Raw genomic sequence first — 18424 nt, forward strand, 5'->3', positions numbered from 1 at the left:
CCCCCAGGAGCACTCTATAAGCCTCCTAAGGGCTATCCATGCCCTTTTTTTGACAACCGGGCCCATTTTTGTGAAAAACAGACCATTTTTGTTCGTTTTCCCCCCCGCCCCCGCCCCCCCCCCAAGCATCACTCTACAGGCCTCCTAAAGGCTATTCATGCCCTCTTTTTTTAAAAAAAAGGGACCATTTTTGCAAAACAAGGGCATTTTGGGGAGGTTTGCAGAGTGCAAAAACTTTTTCAAAAAACTTTGCCTCTTCAAAACCTTGGTGCGTCTTATACTCCAGTGCGTCTTATACTCTGAAAAATATGGTAATCTGCTGCAGTCCAGGAGTTTCTATATCCTTCTATAATCAAAAGCATTTATGTCAAGGCTGCCTAGAGTTGAAATTCAAAACATCTGATAACCAACAGGTTGCTCTAGACTGGGGCATTTCACTCATTGTTTATTTCACAAAACTGACTCAAGGTATATGTTTTATTTGCCTTGTGGCAAATAAATATTACAACATTATCGATATCCTGAATCCTTTTAAATTTCAAACTATGGTCATCTTTAAAATGAAACTGACCATCTTTGGATAGAAAGCACAAGGGTACCCCCTGCTGGATAATTATTTTTGGACATACTGTAGATTATTTGCAGTTAACAGAAGGAGAAATTTTTCGCGTGAAACATATAGTTTTCCCCAGTTGAGATGCAAACCTTTGTTAAAAGCATAATCACTTTATTGACTTATACCAACTTTATTCCTGATCAAGCTCAGGAGAAATGGGATGACTTTGATAAGTAGAACAGATGCCATCAATCCCCACAATTAGTTGGCCAAATAGCTGCTTGCTCCCTAAAGATTTTTTTCCTTTTTTTAAGTGCAAGGGGATGTAACCCAGGGGTGTCAAACTCAATTTCATTGATGGCCACAGGGTTGTGTTTGACCCAGGGTGGGTGTGGTTAGCTTGACATCACTTGTGTCAAGGGCGCCTGTCATGTGCTACCCAAGCGCTCTGCCCTCGTAACCCGTATTTTCAACTGCAATGGACTTCTGCAAACCTCTGCCAGCAAAAATGGAGCTCAGGAGCTCGGTTTCCACTGGCAGGGGCATCATGGGCCAGTCCTTTGCTGTTTCCAGGAAAGCCCCACAGGCCAGATCTAAACACTCTGCAGGCCGGATCTGGCCCTGGCCCTTGAGTTTGACACCCCGCCCTAGCCAAAATATTAACATTTGCAGAAGTATAAATGTAATAGCTATGCAACCATCTGTGAACAACAGACTCATGCATTACCTGACGTGCAATGACACAGAAGTCTAACTCCTCCTTAAGAACAATGCACTTTGTGAATTAGCCCAGTAACTGCCAGTTTCCAATTCTGGTTTACAGCATTAGAAACCAAGCTATTTCTCACTGCATTCTGATGTTTAAAGAAATATAAGGAACCGTTTACCTGCAGGGGCCAGGCAGGAAATAACTTAGGAGAGGAGATTCTCTTAATATATCTTAAGCCAAGGTATTTAAGTGTTTAAAAATGAACCAATGGTAGAACCAGTGTTGGGCTCCTGCTTGTTCACACCAGTTCTTGCAAACTGGTATGTTGATTTTCTGAACAGTTCGGAGACCTGTTGTTTTAAAGAAATATTTTCCCATTTTACAGGGCTAATCCTTGAAGGAACACAGGAAGGAAAGCTTCTAGTGTGCCTGTATTTCTAGCTTAATCCTTATCTTAATTGCCGCCCCTACTGCTTTAAGTGTTTTCAGAAACTGCCTCTAACAGCTTTAATGGTTCTTGGCAGTACGCCCAGACTTTCTGTCTATAGCTGAGCTTCTCCAGAGCCTCCCCCCACCCCCAGGAGTTTTTGTGGTACTTTTATTCCTGGGGCTTGAACAGCTATCTACAGAAGGGTTGGCATAGCCATAGAAGAAATGGCTGAGAGGCAGGATGCAAGTTTGGCATTCTGTCTGATTTTTTTATCGCCTTTCTGAGGGCATGTGGCTTTTCCTTAAATCTGGATGGTTACCTCAGGATATTTTGTGAGGTGAGTGACACCAGCTGGTATTTTTAAGTGGTGCAAATGGATCTAATGATTGCTTCTCCTGGGTGCTTTGTCAGTTCACTGAGCACAGGAGTCTCTTGTCTATGGGGATTCTTCAGTCATCCAGGTCATGGTTGTCCCAAAGGTGTTTTTTTTCAAGAGGCAACTGACCTTTCTTGGTTTCCAGAAAGTCCAGTTGCCTCTTGAAAAAGCATCTTTGGGACAGGAGGCTCTTGCATTGCTTCAGAGTGGCCAAGCTACATGATTGCTCACTGATAATAAGTGAATCCTCCTTCCAATTAGTTATAATTTGCTCTCATGACACCAATTGTAGTAAGTTATCACCCACCCCTCTCCCAGAAGAATGAAATATTTTGAGAAATATTAAAAAGGAAGAATATATTTCCCTCGATGAGAAATGGAGAAACGTGTTTTCTTAGAGGGAGAAAGCAGGTCCCACCTTCCTGAATAGCCCACAGCAGATGTCAGCACTTAAGAGATAAAGAGATAGATAGCTATATTCATAGGCGAAAGATCCCTGCAACAAGGTCTGAACAAGGACAGGATGGGATTAGCCTCATTCAAGATGTTAATTTGTCTCTTTAGCTCGGCATTTGGTAACCCAAAAATGCCCACCCACTTTCTGCAGAGCTTAAATGACCTCTCTGTAAAGGGTTTCACTTTATGAGCAAAAGTTAGCTGTATTTTAACCAGGGGTGGGCTCCTGTTTTAATTCCTCAGTGTGCTCTGGCACCCTGCCTGATTTGTAACTCTGGGTTGCGGGTATCGCTGAGGAAAAAGGAGGTATTCAGACAGAATAGAGAGACCACCTACTGCCACCAATAGCCTCCCACCGTCCAGTACGATCCCACAGAGTTGGCCTCCTCAGAGTGCCGTTGGCCAGACAATGTCGGCTGGTGACCCCCAGGGGAGAGCCTTCTCTGTGGGAGCGCCTTCCCTCTGGAATGAGCTGCCCCCGGAGCTTCGCATAATCCCTGACCTCCGGTTCTTCCGACGTGCCCTAAAAAGTTGGCTTTTCCAGCAAGCCGGCCTGGCCTGTTAATTTTATTTAATTTTTAAAATGTGAGTGTTATATAAATTGGATTTGGTTTTTTGGACTGTTTCTAATTTCCTTTTAACTTTTGTACTATGTGTTTTTTAATGCTGTACGCTGCCCTGAGTCCTTGGGAGAAGGGCGGCATATAAATCTAATAAATCCAATCCAATCCAATCCTAGAATGGTTTAGCTTCCCATGACAGCGGTGACTCATTGATCTTCGGAGTGTATTTCCCCATTTCTAATCTAATGATTGGTATTTAGGGCAGCTTTTTGCAAGCAAAGAAGCTTTTTTGTATTTTTGTACAGGTTATCCTTGACTTACAGCAGTTCATTCAGTGACCATTCAAAGTTACAATGACACTGAAAAAAGTGAGTTATGACTATTTTTCACACAACCTTTGCAGCATCCCCATGGTCATGAGAGGCCGGACGAGGCTAAGCGCCCCTCGAGGTGAGCAACATCAAGTTAGCCATGCCCACTCAGTCACATGACCACCCAGCCATACCTACCTAGCTGGTCATTAGGGCAGAGAAGCGGTTGTTAAATTATTTGAAGCCCACCACTGGACAGAACTGATTGTAGATCATTTGCAATAACCCTTGGAGTGGTTCTCAGTTAATGCAGCCGGTCCTCCATCAGCTGCCAGGGAGCTATAATTTGTATTCACTGTAAACCCTGGACTATATTTCCAAGTAGCTCCGCATAGAACAAGTTACTATACAGTAATCAAACCTAGTATTTTATGCCAGGCTATAAGATACAGTTCTCTAGTAGTTAATTCATTTAAGCTCAGCCTGGAGTAATTACCTGGGTGGGTATATGTATATATTTGAGGAGAAACCCTTGGAAATAGATTGTGAATAAAACTTTATTAGAAGGAAGGAAGCTAATTAAAAATAAGCGAGCTCTTGACTGCTATCTGCTCTTTACAGCAGAGAATTTTTCAGGTAAGCAAAGAAGCAAATACCTTTCACATTTGGAATCTCCTGAGACTAATTATTTCCCCCAGTTGGGTTAATCAGGCATTTTTCACCTTTGGGGGGTTGGGTTTAAGGGCATTATTTTTTGAAGGGTGGGAACGTAGGAGTGATGCTCCCATATTTTGACATGGTGAGCAGCAGCAAGGATGATGTATGGTTCCTACGTATTCCCATCACGAAGCAACTCACCCACACAGAAAGACTTTTCCCATGAAATGTCGCTGTCATCCTTCTGCAAAGGTCTGATTGAAGACTGGAAAAATGAGTCTGTCTGTCTGTCAGTGAGCTGTAACTTGCTTAAACTACAGCCAGAATCAAGCAAGGCAGGCGAAATATTCATGGTTTATTTGGCACGATTCTCCTTCATTCCCCTCCTGTTCTGGCTGGTCTTTCTTTGTGTTTCTGCACAATGGTGAGGAGTTTAGAAATCCAAGGAATTGTAGGAAGTTAGCATCCATCCCTCTCCTAGAAAAATGATATATTTTAGGAAATATTACAAGGCAGAATATTTCCCCTAAAAGGGAGGCAGAAACTCAGCCCACACTTTGTCAATGGCCCATTAAAGCCTAGGCCAGTCTATTCTACATACAAAGATCTACCTCCTTCAGGCAGAGGCATAATAGGAATCCCAAAGCCCTTTCATTACATCATCACCCAGCAAGAGTCAACCAAGCTTGGGACTCAGGACAGCCTACAGAGTTGCCCCTGCATGGCCTCATGGGAATCTGATAACCAATCAGAATACAATCTGAAATTCAAAGCCCAACAGAGGGTATAAATCTCTCTCTCTCTCACTCACTCACTAATGTGCCTTTTTTGACCAGGACCTCAAAACATGTGGTCCTGTCCACCATTAAAACCATCTTTCGAAACAGCCACCATTGTTTCCAGTGTCTTTCCAACTGAACTCAGATGGACATTTCTTACAACAGAATCATCACTAATCCACACAAACATATTTCCAACTCATGCTTGTGCACACTTGCAATCAGTAAAGCACACACAAGTTCTGATTTCAGCTGTAGCTTACTATTTAAAAACAAGCCATGATTTAGTAATTCACCCACAAACCATGCCACTGCTGAGTGCAGGGTATGAGTCCAGTCAATAAATAGCCCAGTTATTTATTGGCCATGCATATTATCACAAGATAATCTGAGTAATTATTAACATTCATTTAAGCCTTGCCCACACTGGGGTAGAATGGAGGTGTTTGGAGTTGGTTGTGGGACCATGCCAGGAAGTTGACTGAAGAGCTGAGGTTTCTTAAAATTTATTTTTATTTTATTTATATTTTCATAATTCTGTGATTATATTGTTGTTTGAGCTAGCCAGAGTTGTGCTTTAACATGGATGGACATACAAATAACTAAATAATTGAAAATCACAATTGAATTCCCTTGTGGCAGAAGGAAGGTTTGATGCAAAGGTTTATATTCTGAAGCTATGTTTCAAAGGCTCGTGTCTAGGTAGATGCCATTTTTTTTTTACTTCTGGGTTTCTGGATCCTTAATATCCAATAAGTACAGGATTCTATGAGGTTGTGTTCTTCTAAATAAGAAACAAGCAATGGAAAATGATTCAACCAGTTTGGATTACCTGACTGCACAGTCACTGTCAAGGCAACATTTATTTTGTCTTTATAGCTGATCAGTGACGTGCGGTGAGGTTTATGGCTGGTGAGGCTGGTGACATCATCGGCGCGAGCTGTGGTCCCCTTCATGTTGACTCAGGAAGGAGGGAAATGGGACCATGTGTGCAGGAGGTTGAAGCTGCCTCAGCCTCCTGCACACATGAGTCAACATGAAGGGGACCGCAACTCACGCTCCGCGGTCCCGCGGCTCGCACTCCACGGTCCCCTTCATGTTGACTCAGGAAGGTGAGGAATGGGACCACGTGTGCAGGAAGGAGGCTGAGGCTAGAGGACCCTCCTGCACACGTGGTCCCATTCCCGGACCACGTGTGCAGAAGGTTCCTCAGCGCCTTTTCCCTTTTCCCTTTTTTTATTTTCATGATGAGAGCGGTGAGGCTCTGCCTCCCCTGCCTCCCCTGACCGCACGTCCCTGTAGCTGATAATATACAAGATTATTTTTCTTCCTCTCTCAGAAGTATACGGAGGTTATGGGTCAAGCACAATGGTGGCCACAAGAGTATTATCAAAACTGGGCCTTTTGTTTATGTGCAGCATATATTTAAAAAGGTAGAATTTCAATCGCACCATCGTAGCTGTCATCTTGACCATTTTTCCATCATGTCTTGTGAGATGGAACTCACATGAGGATTATAATCTTAATGGCTAATAGACTATATGCCTAAGGAAAAGCACTGATAGAAAGTTGTTTCTAGTTTAGCTTAGAAGGTCTTATTGTAGGAGAAATGTTTGACTGTCTCCCAACTGTATTTCCCCTGCAACTTCTTTTAAGTTATTTCTTTTCTTGAACTTTCCCTCTCCTTCCACCGGATGGCAGTAAAAACATACCTGTCTTGCAAGCTTTCTGCATCTCTGTGTGAGGCCTTCAATCATCTCCCTGCTTTGAATCAGTCTGCCTTCCTGCTATGTTAGTCTGCTCTACCCTTTTTGATAACAGCTTCTAAGCACAACTATGCAAAGCCTCCACAGTACAAAGACGACAAAAATAGAGAAATTGGATATTATTATTATTTATTATTTATTGTATTTATACAATAAAAATACAATAAATAAAGACAATAAATAAATATATTTCACATCAATAATTTATAATGTTTGTAGAGAAACAACTAGTTTATTTTTTTAATTATTGATTTTAGAACAATTAATTGTTAAATAATATCTCACTATAGTAATTAACCAGATGACAAATATCTATCATTTTAAATTACATGCAAACAAAGATCTCGAGTTTTTAAAAAATCTTTTGAGCAATATCAAAAGATTAGAATACATAGAGGTGGGACAGACCAGAAGAAATACTTAAGGGTGAGGAGAGGCACATGTTTTAGTCAGAGGTGGGTTCCTACCGGTTTAGACTGGTTCGGCTGAACCAGTAGTGGTTTGGTGGCCTGGGTTGCCGGCCTGCCACGCCTGCCACGCCCTCAACAGGTTCTCCTACGGGGGCCACCATCTTGAAATTTGTAATTGCACAATTTTAATTTTTTTCTCTTTTTAATGTTTTGCACATGCGCAGACCAATTTTGTGCAAATGCACACATGCGCAGAGTGCAAATTTTTGCACGCACCGAACTGGCATTAATGCCGGGAGCAACCCACACCTGATTTTAGTGCAGTGGCCCCCAATCTTTTGGGCACCAGGGACCGGTTCCATGGAGAGAGGTTTTTCCATGGACCAGAGTGGGCGTGGTTTCATGTGCTATCTACATCCTGCGGATGAGTCTCCGTTCTTTTGCACTGCTCAGTTTCTGGCATGCAGCGGACTGGTGCCAGTCCATGGACTGGGGGTTGGGGACCTCTGTTTTAATCAAGGTCAAAGCATTCTGACATTCCCAATACCATATATTTCTGGACCACTCCTCTAGACAGAAGGATAGAGAAGTTTTAATCAAACAATATCTGGAGTTCCAAGGCTGGGGAAGGCTGCTTTACATGTCTGTATATCTCTTGTCCAAACAACATTTGTAGATAGGAATTATGTAGTTCAAAGGCATTTCCATAATAGTTCTTCTTTAGGAACAAGTGATGCTTCTTAGGAGAAGGAAATGGTTCATTTATCCAAATTGCATTGTACTTCTTATTCTGAGTTTTGGAGCAAGGTAATCAAATATGTTCTCTACCCACCTCCAACAGTTCTATATGCATGTTTCTTCTTCTTCTTCCATTATATCATGTCCTTATTTCACTGCTAGATAAAGTTCATGCTCTTTTCTTGACATTTGCCCAAAGCAATCCTATTGGATAGGCTATGAAAGAAGAAACTTTGTGGCTGAGTGATGATTGACAGTTGGGTCTTCTTGATCAAAGGCCATCTGCAATAGATGTCTTTTTTTTCCCCACTGCAGCCCTTGACATTGGTTTATTCTTTGGCCAAATTCATGATGACTGGTCATATCTATGTACCTCTAATGCAGCTGGACTGTGAGAAAAAACAGAGCTACTCTCACATATCAGCCATTATTAAGATAACCCAAGAGCTCACATGAGCTAAGGAGATGGGATTGCTGTCACGTAGGCAATGAGGAGAGCCTGCTTCTTCACAGAGAGGGTTTTTAATAATTTTCCATTTCTATGAGAGTGATCTTTTAACCTAATCTGCACTCTTGACGATGTCCTAGTTTAGTACAATTTAGGAGCAATGGCTTGAGAATTTATGAAGTTTTGATCTCAAATTTCAATCATTGCATTTAAGAGACTTCCAACATGTTCTGATTTGGCAAGTTTATCCAAATCTGTGAAACAAATGCCAAATGCAGCTTCATGTATACAGGATACTGGATATAATCAATAAGGATTTCCTGTTGTCACCAAGTTCTGCCTATAAACATTAAGTTATAGGAAAAATCCCCAAAATTTGTGATCTGCAATAACACAGTCCAGGGATAAATTTGTCATTATGAAGGCTGCTTATAAGTCACCCCTAGAGAAACAATAATGAGAACAAAACAAGGTAGAGATTTGAATAAAAGTCCAGGGGCTAAAAACACATTTTATAAACACTACTTACAACGGTTCATTTAGTGACCGTTCGAATGGCACTGAATAGAGTGAGTTAAGACCACTTTTCACAGTTACATTTTCAGCTTCCCCATAGTCACAATCAAAATTCAGATGCTATGAGAGTTGCAGTGTCCAGGGTCATGTCGACATTGCTTGCGATCTTCTAACAAACAAAGCCCAATTCACTTAACAAATGTCTCACTTTACAACAGAAATTTGGGGGTCAGTTGTAGAGGACCGAGGAGGACTCTACCTATATTGTGAAAGTCGAGGACTATCTCTATTGTGAAAGAGTGAAAGCATCACCCAGAGTTAATAGGTATTTCTTTTTCCTCTTGGGATCCAGTCCATCCCAGGGGCTGCCTGGGAAGGAAGGTGAAAACAGTGATGTCCTCTCCTTAATTAAAATTAATCAGCCTGGCCATTACTTAAGAATTCTGGGGAAATAAATCCATGCGCCTGGGGAGCAGCAAATCTGGAAAAAGTTGGAGTAGAGCATGGTCTTCTGATTGCCCTTCGCACACAGCACTGACCACTAGGGAGTATAAATTTAGAATAGTGGTCACTTGACAATGTAATCCAGGGATTAAGAGCACTGACTCACACGCATTTTTTCTTCATTAAAGGGACCAGCCATGATATAAAAATATTGGTGTTTATGATTGCATCCATTGTCAACTCCAGTCACAGTCCACCTACGCTATATCCCTCATTGATGCACCTTACCAGTGGTGGGATTCAAATTTTTTTACTACCGGTTCTGTGGGCATGGCATGGCTTGGCTTTGTGGGCATGGCAGGGGAAGATTACTGCAAAATCGCCATTCCCTCCCCACCCCACTAACCTGCTTTCCAGCTCCGTTCTCCTGTTCAGGGCAACAAAAGAAGATCAGCTGGGAGGCAGCGGGGGCGGGGCCAGCCTATTTGCTGGTTCTCCAAACTACTCAAAATTTCCGCTACTGGTTCTCCAGAACCTGACAGAATTGGCTGAATACTACCTCTGCATCTTAGCCCTTTTTTGCAACTCTGAGATAACATCAGAGTTATCCAATTCACTCATTAATTTAATTCCTACAAACTGGTCATAAATAGGATGAAACAGTTCAGAACAAACACTGTAGACGGGAACTGGTTATTTTGCAGCACCAAAACAACATCAAGGGCAGAGAAGAGTCATCAAATTAAGTGCCAATATTTAGGAAACTATGAGCCTCTGTTTTTGATGAATCCTATTAGAGGCTGACCTTTCAGGCTTTGAGATTTACGCAAGACTTCAAATCCATAGACCTTGTGAAACCAAGCTCTTTAGTCCTTCAGTCTTTGTCAAGTAATCACATTATAAAACACAACTAAAGTGGAGGCAGAACTGTTTATTGTGTGGCAATAAACTTTTTGAAATAGTATCCCCCTGAGATTTGGATGGCCCCAAACCATTAGACTTCTATAAGGCCTTGAATCAGACTCTTCCTCATTGCCCCAGAGTATTGCACTTGAAATATTGGGGGAATATGGAATGATTATGGTTTGACCTCAGTGGTATTCTGTTTTTTATTTGTATTTTGTTCCTGATTTTATATTTGTATCAGTGTCTCAGAATTGCAGTCTAGGGGCAGCCAGATAAATCATCTAAGTAAAAATTTACTTTTTCATAATCTCATATTATGGCTATATGTCGAACAATTATTTAGGATTCTACAGTAATTTAAACTGATGAACTAGCAATATTAATAATATTGCAATAGCAATAATAAAAGTGAAGAGAAGAGTAACAAAGATGATTAAGGGACTAGAGGTTAAAACATATGAAGAACAGTTTCAGGAATTGGGTGTGTCTAGTTTAATGAAAAGAAGGACTAGGGGGAGACATGATAGCAATGTTTCAATATCTCAGGGGCTGCCACAAAGAAGAGGGAGTCAAACTATTCTCCAAGGCACCTGAGGCCAGAAGAAGCAATAGATGGAAACTAATCAAGGAGAGAAGCAATTTAGAACTAAGGAGAAATTTCCTGACAGAACAATTAATCAGTGGAACAATTTGCCTCCAGAAGTTGTGAATGCTTCAACACTGGACGTTTTGAGGAAGATGTTGGATAACCATTTCTCTGAAGTTGTGTAGGATTTCCTGCCTAAGCAGGGGGTTGGATTAAAAGACCTCCAAGGTCCCTTCCAACTCTGTTATTCTATTCTATATGTATGATGATGATGATCCTTTAGGTCTTCCAACAGTACACCCATCACTGTGATAAGATCATCCATCTCACTGTTGGGTTTTTTTTTTTTAAACCTCATCTTTTCTTTCCCAGCATCAGAGAATTCTCAAGACAGCCAGATCTTCTTATAATGTATTGAACATGTGAAATTTCCCCTCAATCATCATGAGACCTCAGGCAACAACGTTATAAATAACCCAATCCTGATGTTTTTAAGATATATTGGAAGTATAACTCCCAGAATTCCCAACAGAAAAAGCCAACAGCCTTGCTGGTTAGAAATTCAGGAAGGTCTAGTTCCAGCATACAGTATCTGAGGGGAAAGCAGGTTGTTGATTCTTCATCAAGAGACAGTCAATTCTCCACTGGCTCTTTGAGGGGGGGGAATAGCAACTGCAACCCTGGAATTGAAATCACCCTCTTGACTTTTGTGATTCCCATCAGGACTCCCTTGCTCCCTCAGGAACATCCTTCAGCTATGCTTTTTACTTCAGTTTTGATACACTGGGCACAGCATCTCATTCCGCAATGGACTCAACCTGCTAGGCAAATATTTGTTTTTAGTTTCTGACAAGACTCCTGCAATAAGCCTCCATCTCTATTGCATGCCAGAAAAGTTTCATCTGCTGAATTTACTTGTCACACAGAAAGGTCTCACGTTCCCACAATGGAACTGATCACTAATCTTTCATCTCAAACTCCTGCTTTACAAATAGTTACTACCAAAACAGCTGCTGATTATTACATTTACTTTTACTCAACAACTTTGTATTCTATAGAGGGGGGAAGGCAGGGGTGGGTTCCTGCCAGTTCTAACTGCTTTATAGAAGAGGTTCCACAAATCTACAGTGCCGTTTAGAACCGGTTCCAGCTCCCTCCCCCTGCCTGTCCGCACATCATCAAGATGAAGAGCGAGAGGAGGAATTCTGGGAGTTGAAGTCCACAAGTCTTAAAGCTGTCAAGTTTGAACACCCCTGGGGTTTTTCTTCTAAAGGGTTAGGGGTGCAAGGGTTTTCAGTGCCAGAGTTCCTGAACCAATATGACTGGAGGAGGAATTCTGGGAGTTGAAGTCCACAAGTCTTAAAGCTGTCAAGTTTGAACACCTGTGCAATGCCAGAGTTTCTGAGCCAACATTTTGGTTGCTAAGCAAGAGCGTTGTTAAGTGAGTTTCACCACATTTTACAAGTTGGCCATGCCCACCCAGTCACATGCCTGCCAAGCCACTCCCACTTGGCCACATAGCTGGCAAGTACTCCCACCCGGTCACATGGCTGGCAAGCCACTCCCACCCAGTCACATCGCCGGCAAGCCACTCCCACAAAGCAGGCCACACCAACAGAAGAGGTTCTAAAAAAATTTGAAACCCACCACTGGAAGAAGGGAAGTTGTTTTGGAATGTGGCATTTGTTTGATCCTCACCCTCTTCAAGCTCAAATTCCAAGGGGTGTTACAACCTCCCCCACCCCTTGGAAGACAGCAAGGAGAAGGCCATTAAATCTCTCCAGTCCAAAGGTGGGTTCCTACTGGTTTGGACCGGTTTGGCCAAGTAGGTAGTAACTTGGCCCGCCATGCCCCCAAACTGGTTCTCTTGGTAGTGCCATAGGTGCCAACATCTTGTTTTTTGCTTCTGTGCATGTGCAGAAGCTTTTTTCCATGCTGTGCATGCATGCATGGTGCACATCAAGCGCGTACCCATAGCATGCATCAACACATCCCTGAGCGAACCAGCAGTAGCATCAGCCAGAACCCACCCCTGCTCCAGCCCAATGAAGGTAATACATTTATGGATGAATTTCATATGTTATTATTTTTATCAAAAGATGTAGTTGTAACTGGGGGTGAGTGGGAGATTTGGAATTGAATAGTAGGTAGGATTTTAATTCTTCTATCTTCTCCCGCTGGAAAGTTTAATACTCTGTTCTGACCCCCTCCTCTTGTATACCAAGACACTCCGACACAAAGTCTCTTCAAAGATGTTTATTGACATACAGGTTCCACCTTGGCAGCAATCCAGACTGCCAAGGTCAAGATAGCACTCTGGGCAGCAATCCAGCTACAGCGACACCCCTTGGCAGCAATCCAGCTACCAAGCTCCAGATAATCACCTTAGCAGCCAAGGTCCAGGGAACAGATTGACAGTAATCCAGGTAAAATCTTTAGCAGCAATCCAGCCTGCCAAAGTACGACACAGATCTGAGCTTCTCCAACTCCAATGATCAGTTGATTCCTGCAAAGGGTGTGTCCACAAGCAGTCCCTTTATAGTCTGGAGAGGAGTCTAATGATCAGCAGCTGAGAGCCATTACCTCCGGTAATTGCTCAATTGCTCCTTACGCCGGGTAGCACGTCGGTAACGAGCATCTAATAGCTCACTGCTGTCTGACTCACTGTCCTGTGACTCCTCTCCACTGCTCCAAGGCATGACATCAGGAGCCCCCTTCCTTTGGCTTTCACCACTGCTCCATGCCTCAGGCGCCCCCTGGTGGCCAACCAGCCTCTCTGCGCCCTGCTCAGCGTCGGAACCCTGTCCAGGGTCCCCCACCTCCTCTTGAGCCGACTCAGAGGACACCTCGCTGTCGGAGTCTGGTGGCAGCGGCACCGGCACCGGCTGGGCCACAACAATACTCTAACAGCTTTATGTTTTATATAATTACCTAAAAGTTGCAGCTATTTATTTATAGAATTGCTCGGATCACATTTTGCCAATTGTCAATGGATAATTCTAATGCTAACAAATACTAATGACACAAGCTGGTCATATATCCCAGACCTACGTACGAGTATTTGAGTATTTGTATCATAGCTAGACAAACAATAGTTCCAGGTCTACATTGTGCCTCCAAATTTAGAGGTAGGAAAAACTCCAAAACTATCTTCAAGCAAGAATAACCCAATTTTAAAAACAAATAAAATGCTACAGCTCTCCTCAAGGTCAGAAGGGGGAAACACTGAAACTTCTGGTCCCATAGACAGGTGTGATCCAGCCAGAATCCCTTTCTTGTCTTCCTCTATTCAAAAATTATCAGATGGGCTGAAAAAAATTAGCCAAAAATAACATAATGTTTATTCAGCCTTGCCAAAGAATTGACTAACCAGCTGCCAATCTCCATATTATACAACAAGAAATCCAGAAGCAAACTGCCTTTAATAATATAAGGTAGTCTTAATATCCTTTCTATACACAGCTACTATTCAGCTGAGACTGACATGAGCATCTGGTGCTGGTGCAGAATTTAACTCACTCACAAGCCCAGTCCTGCTTCCATGGCAGCAGTTGTCCTTTGTGCAGAGAACAGTATTATATTGGATAGACCATAGTGAGCATTTATGTAACACACTGTTTCTCAACAACTCAAGAAACACATAGCAACCTAGGATGGAGGTAAAACCCTATCATTTCTCAGCAGTCATAGAGAACTAGAATAATCAATTATAGTTTGAACAAATGTGGTGATCAAAGGTAAACTATAAAATCTAACCAATGTAAACTGTTCCAGAATGAAAACATTCAGAGAGATTTAAATGCTTTCCTTTTCCCTTCCCTTCCCTTCTGTAACTTGCATATATGGGAGGCCCTGGTTAGTATTGCTGAGTGTGGGATGGAGTAACGTAGAACAGCGATTTATTAACATAACAATAGCAAACACAACTATTTACAAGTTCAGCACCTTGCTATGCTTGACAGCTATTTATACGGGACCTGTCAAGCAGCAAGGAACTCCGTCCAGCAAGACATGCGGGGGGAGAGAATGTGTGGGGTAGATGGTCACTGGCCAGAAGCCCAGGGAGAGGCTTGTGGTCAATGAGTAAGGTAAAATGCCATCCGTAGAGGTAGTCATGGAACTTTTTAATCCCGGACACCGCAGCCAGAGCCTCCTTGGAGATCTGGCTGTAGTTCCTCTCAGTGGAGGAGAGTGTCCAGTAATAAAAAGCTCAGTGGAGGCTTCTGAGCCATTGGGAAGGACATGTCTCAGGACAGCCCCCACACCGTAGGGGGAGGCATCACATGCCAAGGTCAGCAGCAACCTGTCACTGTATTGGACTAGGACAGCTGCTGACATAAACATGACTTTGACAGCCATGAGCGCATGCGCTTCATGGCTGGCCCAGCACCAGGCCTCTGTTTGGTTGAGCAACCGAAGCAGCTTAGCTAGTGTTGCCTTTTGAGGTATAAATGGCATGTAAAAGTTTAAAAGGCCGAGGAACGCCTGCAGCTCCGCCTTGGAGGTAGGAGTGGGGGCGTTTGAGGAGGTAGGACTGATGGACCCAAGTTTAGAAGGGGTGGGGTAGATTCCCTGGGCATCCACAAGGAAGCCCAGGAACTCCACCTGGGGCACAACAAAAGAACATTTGCCGTGCTTCAATTTTAAGCCCATGCCCCTAAAATGGTTGAGAACCTTCCTGAGGACTTCAATGAGTCCTGATTGACTGCTGGCAGGACATCATCGAAGTAGGGAACAACGCCAGGGAGCACATGGAGCAAGTGCTCCATTAGGCTCTGGAAGATTCCCTGGGCAATGGAGACTCCAAATTGCAACCTGCAGCAGCAGAAAGCCCCTCCGTGGGTGACGATGGTCTGGGTGGCAGCGGCCTTGTCATACACCAGGAGCTGCTGATAGGCCTAAGCCATATCCAGTTTGACGAAGATGCAGCCCTGCCCCAAGGAATGGAGCAGGTGCTGCACCACAGGAACTGAATATGGGTTTGCCTGGAGGCCCCGTTGATGGTCGACTTGGAGTAGATCCTTATGGACCCGTCGACCTTAATGGGGACCACAAGTGGTCTCCCATTTGGAATGGTCGACAGGTTCAAGGACGCCCTGCCCCAAGAGCTTGTTGAGCTCCGCATCAACCTTGGGCCTCAAGGCAAACGTCACCCTGCGGGCCTTGAGTCTAATAGGGGCAACCTGGGGGTCTAAGTTTAGGGATATGGGGGAACCCTTATATTTACTTAGGGGTTCCATTGAAGATGTCAGTGAATTCGTTGATGGCGTCTTCAACAGATTGCATCCGGGGAGATGCCTGGTGGACACCCATGAGCAATAGCCCCAGGGAAGGGAACCAATCCAGGCCCAAAAGAGTTGGCAGGGGCGTCCCTACAACTAGAATGGGTTCATAGTAGCAGTGCCTCAGATAGAAAGTCCATACAGAGAGTGGTAAGGACAGTCAAGAAGATTATAGGATGATTGCTTCCTGTTATTCAGGATACTGCTTATAAGCGCTGTGTGCTTAGAGCTCAAAGACACCCCCCCCCCCACTTCATGGTCTGTTTCTGTTGCTCCCCTCTGGGAGGAGATTTCGAAGTATTCCTAGCAGGACTACCAGATTCTGTACCAGACATGTTCCCTATACCATCTGTCTGCTAAACTTGCAAGATTCTTTTTTCTCGCCATATACATGTATACATCTGAACTAGATTGTGTTGTTTTTCTGTGTCATATAATATATGTGGGTATATGCATAATTTTGTATTTACTTATTTATTTTGTCATGTTTTTGTAGTGTATATTGCAGCTGGTGACTCTTTGAGACCTGTATGCAATGAAATTTCATTTTAATGTATGCCAATTAGTGTACATTCAAAGTGACAATAAAGTTATTCTAACTTCAAAGTTTTAACCTCTAGATAAGATAGTCATATACCAAAGATTCAGGATAAAATGTCCTTTTCTATGCTGATGATATGATTCTAATGGCTCATTTTGAAATAGGCCTGAGAAGACTATTGCAAAATCGAAATACCTACTGGGTTCTTAAATCTTTAAACATTGATAAAATAAACTCTAAAATTATGATATGTAGCAAAAATGGCATGAAATATAATTGACATTTAAAGGGGGAGCATATTGAACAAGTGAATTCTTGTACTGACTTAGAAGTGGTTTTTACCAACACAGGTTTATGGGTAAATCATTTTAAAAAAAAATCTTGGTAAGAGCCAAGGCAAATACTAAAAGATTATGGTATACAAAGTAATTATAATTACTCAAATACCTTGACCTTCAGGGGAAAATAGTCCCAATGTATGGAATTGTGGGGCTTTACAAAATATATCTGACTTGAACAAGTTCTGAACTGGTGTCAGCTCCTGCAGTTAGAATAGAAACAGCTATCCATTCCATATATAGCCAATCAATAATTAAACTTGTCACATACTGTCAGAGGATCCATTCAGTGGATCCAGATAGGGTACCCAAAATATGCTTAGTAGATAAGTATGGGTCAGCCCAATTCCTGGGTAAGCTGACTTACCAAAGTTATTTCACAGAATGGATCTTCTTGCCCAATACACTTTCAACTACTCCCTAGACAAGAAAATTGTTAAACAGAGATTCTTTGATATCAGTGCCCAAACTGACACGGGATTATTGGCAAAAAAGTAGATCTTTAAATTGGTTGCTAAGAAGAAAACTATTTTTTCATCTGAAAAATAGCCGTCAATGTGTTTGACACAATTCTTAAGAAGGAGCTATTCTAGATCAAGATTTGAGTTGTTGGAATCCATGGCTAAACATGGGTGCTTCCATTACCTGCCATATCATGAGATGACATACCACATTTATATGCAGTACCTCAGTATCAAAAATATTTTTCATGTTTGGTTGAGTGACAATTATATGCCCGTCTTAGGTTTAGATAGAGGTACCCAACATTATCAATGGTAAAACCTGTGGACTTCAACTCCCAAAATTCTCCAGCCAGCCATTCTGTTACCCATGCTGACTGGGGAATTCTGGGAGTTGAAGTCCACAGGTTTTAAAGTTACCAACGTTGGATACCCCTGATTTTGATATTTAACATCCCTACTTGAAAGAACAGCCCTCTAGGATCTGAGTCATGATTGTCCCAATTTCCTTCTGAGCTCTAATGTATTCATTATGAACAGAATTGTTAAGTTTACAATTAAACAGCTAAGAACCTGTTAATTCGAACACATCAGGGTATCCTGTAAGGTGATTTGTCTTATGCCAAATCTTTGTATTTATCACATATGAATTATTATTAGTGTATTATATCTCTTTTACCCTGGAACTAGAATGTCTATTTTACTTTTATTTTTTAATATGGTCAATTAATTAATAAACTACTATGGTCATAAGACTAATGAATTAATAAACTACCGTGTTTCCCCGAAAATAAGACAGGCTTTTATTTTCTTTTGACTCCAGAAATAAGCACTTGGCTTTATTTTTGGGGAGGTCTTATTATTTTTGAGGTGCAGGAGGCGGCAAGCGTGGTCACCTCATGGCTGCTGCTGTGGGGGAGGGCTTATTTTAGCACATGCGCTCAAAAGCCCAATTGAGCTTATTATCTGGGTAGGTCTTATTTTTGGGAAAACAGGGTAGTAGTAGTAGATTGTTCATTAAAAATGACATTCTTGGAGGTATGGGGAAATTGGGGAAAAGAATTTTTTTTTTTTGCGAAGTGGACATCCAGAATATCCCCTTTCCTAATACAAACAAGTAAACAAACAAACCTTCATTACTGTGGACTGGA

At 42.3% G+C, this 18424-nt stretch overlaps 1 protein-coding gene across 1 annotated transcript in view; it reads left to right on the forward strand.

Moving 5' to 3' along the window:
* The first annotated feature begins 5288 nt into the window (after window positions 1-5288).
* LOC309394041 (apolipoprotein L3-like) overlaps window positions 5289-18424 on the forward strand; it is a 42306-nt gene continuing 29170 nt past the window's right edge. The window contains exon 1 of the mRNA XM_081956724.1: window positions 5289-5331. The gene's annotated coding sequence lies outside the window, so the exon portion shown is untranslated. The remainder of the gene's footprint in view (window positions 5332-18424) is intronic.

Source organism: Natrix helvetica (genome assembly GCF_964273705.1).
Source record: "Natrix helvetica genome assembly, chromosome: 6".
Classification (NCBI taxonomy): Eukaryota; Metazoa; Chordata; class Lepidosauria; order Squamata; family Natricidae; genus Natrix; species Natrix helvetica.